Source organism: Anabrus simplex, chromosome 3, assembly GCF_040414725.1.
Source record: "Anabrus simplex isolate iqAnaSimp1 chromosome 3, ASM4041472v1, whole genome shotgun sequence".
In the NCBI taxonomy this organism is placed as follows: Eukaryota; Metazoa; Arthropoda; class Insecta; order Orthoptera; family Tettigoniidae; genus Anabrus; species Anabrus simplex.
Genome location: NC_090267.1, coordinates 332,337,255 through 332,345,724, shown reverse-complemented (window position 1 = coordinate 332,345,724; position 8,470 = coordinate 332,337,255). Strand labels below are relative to the sequence as shown.

General features: G+C 39.8%; 1 protein-coding gene across 1 annotated transcript in view; it reads left to right on the top strand.

Annotated features, from left to right (window-relative positions):
• The first annotated feature begins 2,330 nt into the window (after positions 1-2,330).
• LOC136866329 (putative mediator of RNA polymerase II transcription subunit 29) overlaps positions 2,331-8,470 on the top strand; it is a 254,830-nt gene continuing 248,690 nt past the window's right edge. Inside the window, exon 1 of the mRNA XM_068226696.1 lies at positions 2,331-2,444. The gene's annotated coding sequence lies outside the window, so the exon portion shown is untranslated. The remainder of the gene's footprint in view (positions 2,445-8,470) is intronic.

Genomic DNA, 8,470 nt, shown 5'->3' with positions numbered 1-8,470 from the left:
AGATGTCCTCTTGTCCTCTTCACCTCCTGTTAAGACATGTGCATTTATTTTTGCTTACCTTTTTTCTATTTATCTTTTGAATTTTCAACAGATGAAAGAAGAGAAGGGAGCGGAGGATGAATGTAGAGGGCTCGATAAGGAGGTGGTGTCGGATTTTATGAGTAGCACGGTTTTTATAACATAATCATAATCTAGGTTGATATAAAACATAAAAGGAAAAAGGAAGAGGAATAGAATTGTGTTGTTAAACTATTTTTCAAAAAGTCCCTATCCGCGTGGCCAATTCGCTCGGTATACGTGTGTTGGAATGGTATTAACACATAATTCTACTAGAACTTCATAGTATAAAAATATGTTTATTATAACTCTAATTGCAAAGCTAGGTTTATATAAAACATAAAAGGAAGAAGGAAGAGGAATAGAAGTGTGTTGTTAAACTATTTTTCAAAAAGTCCCTATCCGCGTGGCCAATTCGCTCGGTGTAGGTGTGTTGAAATGCCATTAACACATAATGCTACTAGAACTTTACAGTATAAAAATATGATTAGTATGGTACTTTAAATGTAAGGCATAGTCAATTCGTTCGGTATAGGTGTGTCGGAATGACACTAACACATAATGCTACTAGAACTTTACATTATAAAATATGTTTATTATTACTCGAATTGCATAGCTTACAGCTACACATCTCTAACCGCGTGGCCAATTCGCTCGGTATAGGTGCGTTGCAATGACATCACATAATGCTACTAGAACTCTACAGTATAAAGATTATGTTTATTATTACACTGAATACAAAGCTTAAAGCTACACATCTCTAACCGCGTGACCGATTCACTCGGCAGATACCGTGAAAAAATCACCTCAGACCTGGCTATAAATCGAAAGGCACACAGCATAAAAATACTACGATCACAGAACACATTTTACTCGTAGATTATATTGAAGAAAATATAAGGGAGGGTGGTCCACAATGAGACACTTTTTTGATAATTTTTAGAATATTTATTTTTCACAAAACCCTTTGAAAATTTACATGAGATGATGTGATTAACTCTTATTCACATACAAGAAACATAATTACTTCTGATTTGCTAACAAAAAATTAATAAAAAATTAAAATCTCAGCCATCAGAAGTTGACTCACTGTACCCCACGGTGGTCCACAATGAGACAGTGTATGGTCCACAGCGAGACAACCTACTTTACATTCAGGTTGCCAAACTTAATCTCAAAACTTAAATAAAAGTTTTGCCTTTTGGTTTTTCCAAACAATTTTGGTTTAGGTAGGATCATTCTAATGTCTGTTTCGTCGACTGATGCAACATCTGGAGTCCCTGGATGTATAAATTTGTCTGTGTTTTTAAACCTTCTAAAGAATGATCTGTATCTCTCTCTTTCAAAACCTCTCCAATGTAGTATGATAAAGATGTTTTTCCTTGAAATTCAACCAAAACGTAATCTCCTACAACTGGGTACCTATTAAGTTCTTCAAAACCTGAAAATGTTTCTTCATCATCCATAACTGAAGAACCGGAAGAGATTTCAAAATTGTCATCTGAAGAATCTGAATCTGTGCCCATTTCCTCAAACAATCTTCGCTTGCTTGATTTCTTCTGTAAAACAGTTGACTTGATTGTTTTAGGCTTACGCTTTAATGCATTCTCTTTCAGTTCATTCTTTTCCGGTGTGTCAGTAGGATGAGAATTATTTTTGAGTGTGTGTGTGTGGGGGGGCGGGGGATGCTACTCTGCACTTTAAGATCATTGGGGAGGGGAGCGCAGAAGACGCTTTGCCCCGTCGAAGTCAGCGCCACCGTAATCACACCGTGCTCCTATTTAATTGTAATGGATGTGTAATTGTTCCTTTGGTGAAAGTTTTATTGTATAGTATTGAATCAAAAACTTAAAAAAAGAAATCCGCATTTAAGTTGGTAAATTGTCAACCTTTATTTCTCTGTCGCAATTCGCTCGGAGAGCATAACATAGCTATTCTTTTCAATTTTGTTGTCTACTCCCCTCCCTCTTCTCACTATATCCATCAGACCCAATGTTACTTTTTGTTGTCTATATATTTCCTACCCCCTCTCCGCCCGATTCTAATTCCAATCGTCGTCACTGCGAATATAAACCTATGCATTTTTCTTTATTTCGCTAAACACGTTTATATTGGGCAAATAATCTTTCCGTTTTGTAAAAAAATGAAACAGTAACAACGGTTTTCTCTCTATTTTTACTAAACATGTGTTTGTCTAATATTTATTCCGTAGTTTTCTGCCCCTCTCCTTGCGCTCCAGCGGTGATGTTGATGTATGACGCATCAGCATTAGCTACAGTGGTGTCAAGTCTAACCTTCTGACAACGGCTGGTGATATCAAAAGGCACGTGACCTGCTCTTGCCTGCCATTCTCACTGACCAGTCACAACAACGCCAGTATCATTAAGGTATGTATGCCTATATAACTGTCATTATGCATTGTTACACGGATTTCGTAAAGGTTAACATTACAAAACTAACATTAAGTTTCCTTGTTGTTTTTAAATGCCAGTTCTCATCTCTGCAATACCGGTATGCGGGAATTCCCCAAGCTTGCTCGTTGTCCCTCTCCCATCGATTGCCGTGCTTGCGCTGCAGCTGCGTTTATCTTATCGTTTATCGCTACTCGCTGGTTTCCGTACTGTCATCTCTAGGCGAGACCTTGAACGTTGCTACGTAATCATTTCAGCATTTTTTGCGAAGCCAGTTAGTGTACGTATTCTCTTTGGTGTACGTTTGGTGTGAATCTTAGCTAAAACAGTGTTGAATTCCAGAGAGTTCGGTCCTGAGAAGAAATATAGATTAGGCTAGGCCTACATGTGAGTAAATATCAATCACAATTTTTTTTTTTTTTTTAACTTCTCGTCTGATCTTCGTGTGTATCTGCAACCACAGTGTAGTTCGTAGTACCGGTAATAATTTCGTGTGGCTATTTCTAGCCGAGTGCAGCCCTTGTAAGGCAGACCCTTCGATGAGGGTGGGCGGCATCTGCCATGTGTAGGTAACTGCGTGTTATTGTGGTGGAGGATAGTGTTATGTGTGGTGTGTGAGTTGCAGGGATGTTGGGGACAGCACAAACACCCAGCCCCCGGGCCATTGGAATTAACCAATTAAGGTTAAAATCCCCGACCCGGCCGGGAATCGAACCCGGGACCCTCTGAACCGAAGGCCAGTACGCTGACCATTCAGCCAACGAGTCGGACGTAGTACCGGTAATCAATTTGAATCACTATGAATCACTAAGTGCAGTTTAGTATTCAGTAGCGGCGTTAAGAAGCTCGCCCTCCCCTCCGCAATACCGGTAATTAAAAAGGAGCTCCTCGTTTCTTGATAAAGGAAAGTTGCAAGTTTATTTTGTAGTACAAGGTTGTATATTATTACAATGAACAGCAATGAACGACGGTAATAATAATAATAATAATAATAAGTTACACAATTTAGTTTTCACATCCGAAGGAATTAAAATAATATGGTACGAGCCGGCCCCGTGGTGTAGGGGTAGCGTGCTTGCCTCTTGCCCGGAGGCCCCGGGTTCGATTCTCCTGAGGGCTGGTTCGAGGTCCACTCAGCCTACGTGATTAGAATTGAGGAGCTATCTGACGGTGAGATGGCGGCCCCGATCTCGAAAGCCCAGAATAACGGTCGAGAGGTTACGTCGTGCTGACCACACAACTCCTCATAATCTGCAGGCCTTCAGGCTGAGCAGCTGTCGCTGGGCAGGCCAAGGCCCTTTCAAGGGTGTTAAGTGCCGAGGGGGGGGTATATGGTACGACAGAGAAAAAAACACCCACAGAAATGCACATTCCAATATTATTGTAACTAAAACGCGATTCCCCTCACAATATCTCGTTCTTAAGACCAAATAATTTACTGGTACCATTTACAACTCAACCGTCAGTCGTAGGCCCACCTACTTACAGTACCTACATTGACTGCCGAGTGTTATAAACAGGCTCGAGACTTCAATATTTAAAATTTGGATAAGGAAGGTATCTTTGTTATCACATCTCATAACTGGCTAATTACTTCAATAGCCTTGTTGATTGTTGTGAGTGGCAGCAAGGGATGGTATATTGGAACAGGTTGGGAAACCCACATTCTTTCAGAAATAATTACTGTACTTCTATTGATCAGAGAGGCTCTGCACTACAACTGCCTACATTTGGAATAACCCTCTGTAATATAAATATTACCGGTACTGTGTTGTGCTTTATCAATACGTAAAATCACTCTTCAGGTATTGAATTAAGAAACAGGCAAGCCATGGGCCCGCCCCACGGGGTCTGCAGGATTCTTATCACTGCCACTGTTAGTATTATAGTGAAAATGAAATGAAATGTCGTATGGCTTTTAGTGCCGGGATATCCCAGGAAGGGTTCGGTTCGCCAGGTGCAGGTCTTTCTATTTGACGCCCGTAGGCGATCTGCGTGTCGTGATGAGGATGCAATGATGATGATGAAGACAACACATACGCCCAGCCCCCGGACCATTGGAATTAACCAATTAAGGTTAAAATCCCCGACCCGACCGGGATTCGAACCCGGGACCCTCTGAACCGAAGACCGGTGCGCTGACTGTTCAGCCGAGTTGGACAGTATTATAGTGTACCGGTAGTTATCAGATAGTAGGAACCTTGCGTGCTTTATTAATGTGTAATCCTTTCGATATTTCAGCTATTAACTTCACGACACTTCTGATTGCATATTTAGTTTAAACTAGAAGTGGAGGCTACTGTTTCAGTTAGATATTCTGTTGTTCCCATTTTTTAAAAATTGGGATATGCATGTGTAGTACTGTAGTGTACTGTAGTTATTTTATGTTAGAATCTTACTTGCTTTACTGTCATGTCCTTGTGTCAGTGGCAGCTCGTAAGATATGAATTGAGCGGGTCATACAGATGAGAGCAGAACTAATTAAATAAATTAATATGTACCCCACGAGCCACCAATGAATGCTTACAGATTTTGGAGACGCCAAAGTGCCGGAATTTTGTCCTGGAGGAGTTATCTCACATGCCAGTAAATTTACCGACATGAGGCTGACGTATTTGAGCACCTTCATATATCACCGGACTGAGCCAGGATCGAATCCGCTAACTAGAGTTAAAAAGGCCAGCGCTCTACTGTCTGAAGTACACAGCCGGATATTATTATTATTATTATTATTATTATTATTATGATAGTTGTTGTTATTATTATGATTCCCTGGATCATTTAACTTTATAACACTGTTAAGAATGCACAGAAAAGTGAATTGCAATGCACAGAATACAGTACGTTCTATAGAAAATAGTCAATACACTGAATAAACTATGTGTATTGTATTTGGTGGTAAATAAAGAGCACTAATTTTTAATTTCGTGTGGCTATTTCTAGCTGAGTGCAGCCCTTGTAAGGCAGACCCTTCGATGAGGGTGGGCGGCATCTGCCATGTGTAGGTAACTGCATGTTATTGTGGTGGAGGATAGTGTTATGTGTGGTGTGTGAGTTGCAGGGATGTTGGGGACAGCACAAACATCCAGCCCCCGAGCCATTGGAATTAACCAATGAAGGTTAAAATCCCCGACCTGGCCGGGAATCGAACCCGGGACCCTCTGAACTGAAGGCCAGTACGCTGACCGTTTAGCCAACGAGTCAGACATAAAGAACACTGAATAAAAGAGAGCAACATAATTCGGACTGTTTTCATGTATATGAAGAAAATGCTGTCAAGAGCAGAACTAAAATAAAATAAATAAATAAATAATATTACAATGTAATTAACATGCATATAATTATAATATCTATACCTGATAATTTATTGTTTGTGTGAAGTGTATGAAGTCTTGCTGTTTTCATAGTGTTTCCCAGAAAATGTTAAATCCTTTTTAGACTCGAAAAACAAACAATCACTTTCAACTGTTGTCATGGGTATGGTGAAGGTTATTTTCAGTGCATTGCAGGGGCATAGCGGAGGGGGGAGATGGTTACTGGGGGTTAGAATCTCCGCTCCCCTATGGAACTTTTACAAAAATAAAATAAACAGGGACTGACAATAAACAAGTAACTAAATAAACATTCACAGAGACTGTAATTGTGAAATCAACAGACCTGTTGAATCTATTTTCACCAGGTGTGTTGGCCATGTGGTTAGGACCGTGCATCTGTGAGCTTGCAACCGAGAGATACCCATTTTCACACAAGGTAAATGCTGGGGCTGTACCCTAATTAAGGCCACAACCGCTTCCTTCCCACTTCTAGCCGTTTCCTATCCCATCGTCGCATAAGTCTTATCTGTGTTGGTGTGAGGAAAAAACCCCTCTATTTTCTAAGAAGCCTTGAAAGTTGGATTTTAGATTGTAAACTGAACATACCCTTTCCTATCCCATCATTGCCATAAGACCTATCTGTGTCGGTGCTACGTAAAGCAAATTGCAAAAAAATATATATATATTTTTAAGGTCTTAACCCTACACGGGTGGAAGCGTTTTATGTCTGTACATGGACTGAAAATATGGCAAATTAAAACTCATCCAGAATTATCCAACAGTAGCTATAAACATGTATATGTGCATAATATTAATTACTTACCTTGAATACTGGATGATCTCCATCGCAGAGGTCTGTAGGATATTATAAAAGAAATTTACGTCAGCATGTTTGTGCAAAAAAAGCATAAGAGTCATTCCACAAATTTTACGCCAGTTAAATCCCTTGTATCAGATAGTGTCGGAGATGATCAGTCTTTGATTCTACATCTTCTAGTGGAAGTGTTGTATGTTGTTTCCATTTATTATTATTATTATTATTATTGTTGTTGTTATTATTAATAATATTTTCTACAAATGGTAAATACAATTCAAGGATGGTGAATGGAGAAAGAGCATAGCCCCACATACACGAATGTGCCTCCATCTCCTTTTAACATTACAATATTAAAATATACAATTCTATTCTATATAATGTGCTTAAATAGAGTTACCGTCTTTTCATAGGCATATACAGAGTCTTTATTTATGCTTGGCAGGGACTTTCTAGCTCGACCTGGGCCGCTGATGACAGGCCGCTATCGGTCGTTGGCGCGCACGGTTTCTGGGACTTCTGCAGTTGCTGAGAGCTGAGCTCCGAGATAGTAGGGTGTTCAATGAAGCTACTGCGCACTCTATGTCGTATTGTATAGTGTTTTATTGTGATTGTGTATAGTGCTGTAATGTATGTGATATATTTGTTATGTGAATGTGTATATCTGCACAATACTTACATTAAGTGCAGAAAATCGTGCTCTAGGACAAGACAAAAGTTTCGTGCGAAATTTCCAGGGAGACCCATTCCTATCAGTTGGACAATAAAACAACTGGCCAAGAGATTCAAACGTACAGGTTCAGTAAACAATGAAAATAGACGTAAAGGTCGTTATCTCCTTACTGAAGCGTGTTTGGTACAAGGATTATAAGTAAAAATCTGTGGCCCCTCGTAGCCCAGATTTAACGGCATGTGATTTTTATTTGTGGGGAATGTTAAAAATGTGGTTTATGAGAACAACCCTCACACACTAAACTTAATGACAATATAAGAGCTGCAATTGCATCCATCAGTGCTGAAGAACGTGGTAGAGTAACCGAAAACTTCATTAGGAGATGCCGATTATGTTTGGCAGCGCATGGGGAACATTTTCAGCATAAACTGTAACAATGGTGAGTAAAATGCATGATAATGATATTCTGCCATACATACGCATGCGCGGTAGGCAGCAACTGAACCCTCACTGGCGGCCAAGGTCAAGCAAGAAAGTCCCTGCCACATAAAGAAAGACCCTGTATTTATATAATATTCACAAGATCTGTTCAACATTCCAGTGATTCGACTCTCTCTCTCTCTCTCTCTCCCCCTCTCTCTTGAATCCCCACATATACTTCAGCTAGACCAGCTCCTTCACAACCACATACAGTCTCACTCACTCGGTATAACAAAATTTAATCCGTCCTACCATGCATACTGAACATTAACACAGTAGAAAATTATATTATGTACAGAAGGTTTCATTATATATATACACACACACACATTCTTTTTACCTCTTTATAAAACTTTTCTGCAGGTAGTTCTTTTGTCTCTGGTAAGAGTTCATTCCACAGCCAAGCAGAACAAAAAAAGTAGCCACTTTGATATGATGCTGTTCTTACAAATGGAGGGAAAATGGACACATGTTGATCTCTTTTAGCGGAACGGTAGTTCAGCTGTAAGTGGTTAAAAGGGTTTATGTGAATGTTACCTGTGAGGAATTTTCTCAGAAAAACAATATCTGTTTGTTTACAGAGGGCTGTCATGGGGGTCAGTGACCTGATTGTATTCAAATGACCGCGATCAGTAATTAGTCGTTCTGCTCGGCGTTGAACTTCCTCTAGTTTCATCATGTTTTCCACTGTAGAAGGATGCCAGGAAGGAAGCCCATACAA